Source organism: Macrobrachium nipponense, chromosome 47 (assembly GCF_015104395.2).
Source record: "Macrobrachium nipponense isolate FS-2020 chromosome 47, ASM1510439v2, whole genome shotgun sequence".
Taxonomy (NCBI): Eukaryota; Metazoa; Arthropoda; class Malacostraca; order Decapoda; family Palaemonidae; genus Macrobrachium; species Macrobrachium nipponense.
The window spans coordinates 13,171,818-13,175,531 of NC_087222.1; positions in this window are offsets into that span (position 1 = coordinate 13,171,818).

Genomic DNA, 3,714 nt, shown 5'->3' on the forward strand with positions numbered 1-3,714 from the left:
ATCGGCTTGTATGAATGGCGCCATTTTTATACCCAAATGTGAGAGAGAGAGAGCGAGCTCTATTCATTGCTTTTTTTCACCATCTTGTCTGGTGGCCACATGGCCAACCAAGGCATTAGTTTGCCTTGCACATATCTCGCAAGCTATTTTGTTTTGACTTAGTATATATATATATATATATATATATATATATATATATATATATATATATATATATATATATTTATATATATATATATATATATATATATATTAGTAGTATCTCCTGTTTTGTTGGTTTATAAGTTTACTGCATTAAGTTATATATTTTAAAATGGTTTGTGGTCGGTAATTCTTGCTAATTTTGATATTAGTTGCTTAAAGTAGTGGGACATCAAGTGTCATGGCGGACGATTAGGACGTAGCATTAGACCTACTATAATATTAAATTGCAGACGTTTTTTACGACGGAAATCGACAGCAAATCCTCGTTGTTTTACATTCGCCGTTTTTGGCAAAACTTCTTTGCGCCGATGTAAGAAAAAGAATTTATAATCGAATGATTTGCTGGCGCAGATCATCAAACCGTTTGCGTAGTGCAGATTTAGGAGAAAGAGTTTTTTATCTATAAACAATATTACCATCAGTTGTGCAGTGAAGCTGCTGATGTCATTATGTAAGGGTTGCTACATCATTCAACTTTGGATTCCAGTCATTATTCCATTAAGATGGGAATCTATTCCGGTGTTTTTTCCCGCGATTTGAAAAGTGACTTGGTGATGGTACGTAACGCCATGTTTGCGAACGTATGTCGTTCGAAATTTTCCCTGTTGTGTTTTTGTCGTTTCATTCCTTATGTTTTTGTAGTTTCATTTTCATTTTTGATTTATTAGTCTTAAATTTTTTATAATAAAATCCTCGTCCAGTCTTTGCCAACCTGTTTGGGAGTTTTTTCCCCTTTTTTAGTGGTCAGTCCCATACACCGAGATGGCCGACCTGTTAGATCAAAAAAGAAACTCGTAACTTTAACAGACGATAATATTTAATTTGACGTCAATTCACTTACATTTTCAACCTCATTGACGTTAAAATATTGGCAGAATTTGATCTGAATCGTTAATTTTGAATGAACGACGTGAATATCGTGAAATCGTGCAAGCCGAACAGCGGTTTGAATCGGCCCCAGAGATCGTCATCTCGGGAACAGAAATGATGAAATAGAATCAATTGTCTCTAATTTTTTTTTTTTTTTTTTTTTTTTTCATCCCGGGATGATTTGTCGTAGCGGAGATTCTCTGCCGTCGCCGTCGCTCTAGCTAGAGCTCCGAGTGCCCCATTGAACCTCGGGATGCCCGTAACCAACCTGGTTTGGTGTGCCCGCCATATAGCCATTTGGTGGTGTTGAATGCTGGGTATTATTCTATCGATAGCTACGGGAACCCTGAGCATGGCGACATACCCATTTCACTCATTTTTAGCAGAGAGAGAGAGAGAGAGAGAGAGAGAGAGAGAGAGACTTATAATAATGATATCCAGTGCTGGAAAAGCTCAAAAATCTAAATTGGAAATTAGCGCTTTTGTGGATCCCAATAGACCTATGTTGCTACTGAGCCGGTGACTCTCTTCTCTTTCACCGAACAACAAGGGAGCGTTAACATGACTATTGGCCTAGATTTTCAATTTTGCTCCGCACTATACTCTGCTTTTTCAATCTGTCCATCCGCCTGTGGTGGTCGCACATGGTAACACTGCGTCCCGGGCTTTAAATAGGTCCGCTATATATAAGTTTTAAGTAAATAAAAGGATATCATGGTGTACATTTGCAACTGAAAAGTGTTTTAATAATTTACTGTATGCGAATTACACCATTAATATTCGAAATAGGATGTTATTTAAAGCCCGGAACGCAGTGTTACCATACGCAAACACCACAGGCTGAAGGACAGATCGAAAAAAAATAGATCGAAAAAAACAGTATAGTATACGAAAAGTGCCTCTCTCTCTCTCTCGTGGTTGGAATCACTGGGGGGAATAAGGTGCTATGATTCTGGTGACAACCAGGTGCTCATTAGGTCGAAGATCTTATAGGAAATCGCGAGGTAATCGACCTTGATATCACGATCACTCGTCTGTCGGTTTGAGACGATGATACATGGAGTTCTGCGTGTGTGTGTGTGTTTGTGCCGCTATCCTACATCTATAGTCGTTATTACCACAAGTAATATTTGTAAGTCGCTTCCCGTTTCCTTAAATGTTAAATGTGTAAATGAATGAATGTCACAGACTGCATAACTGGAACCGTAGCAGTTAATTTTAGACCTATAATAGTTACTTAAACGCCCGTTGGCATTCTCTGTCTCTCTCTATCTCTTTCGGACGTTGTCTTGGGGGGGGACGTGAATGAGAGGGGGGGGGGGGGGGGGGGGGGGGGAGGATATATCTGCCAGGGTCTCCGATTAGGATGGTAGGAGGAGGAGGAGAAATTGCTCGCCATTCTTTTGATGAGTCTTGAATCATGTGACATCCATTGACGTATCATCTCATATAATTATAGTCTTGGATTATTGCTTTCCTTCCTTCCTTCCTTGGTCTACCGATTATTTTATTCATTGTGGTCGTTATTGGTCGTTTCCAGTCGTTTCTGACTAACTGCTGTTCAGTGGGAGGACCAGCTTTGTATATTTGAGCTCAATATCTATTAATTGTTGTTATTCGCAAATATTCACTTCCTTGATTATGCGTTGAAATTCTTTCTTGGTCTATTTGCCCAAAGTTGGTTTGAATTTGGCCGGTTGCAATTGCAACGTCCCCCTGGGTTGAATTTGCAATGACTCACCACTCTTCCGTTCAATGTTGTAGTACTAAAAGTTCAAAGTGTTCTGCACTCACATCAGTTGCTCTCAATATATTATTCCATTGTTTCCGTCTGGGAAGAGAGAGAGAGAATTTCTCTCTGTTTAAATCAAAATTCAAACTACGTTCGTTGTCGCAAATTACAAAGTCTTCTTATAACACTTAAGTGTGGATGATGTAACAAAAGCCCAGATTTAAAACCTTACCAAATATACCAGATATAGAGTCTGCTAATGATACAGTCCCAGCGTTCCTGTCTTCTAGGCCTAGAAGGACCTTATCCTTATTCCTGGTTCCCATTAGTGGCCCTCAGGAATGATGTTTCCGAGGGAATGTGGTCCATTGTGCATTCATTAGGCCAAGACTTTCTTATTCCTGTCAGGCCTCCTCGTTTTTATATATATATATATATATATATATATATATATATATATATATATATATATACATATATATATATGATGTATATATATATATATATATATATGAATAACTTGATCACGATGTATATAAGACGTGATGCTATGTATAAATAAAGTTTTTTTTCCCACGAAGGAAAAATGAAAAAGCGAGATAGCCAAGTACTTTCGGTCCTGTTCAGACCCTTTACTAAGGCAAACTGATTTTATAGAGGACAACATAGTCAAAAGAAGGCTTAATATCCAAACTGACACTACAAGATTAGCATTAAGGGCGATTTCACTCTAGCAGAAAAGAGGAAACACCTGAGGGTAGCCACACCTTGGGGGACACACGCAGTAAACAAGTTATTCTTCCAGAAAACAGTACATTTTGAATAACACGGAAGCATATACAATTTAATATCATGAAATTTACACAAATTTTCCCAAATAAAAAAATATTAATAATGAAAAGACAAAA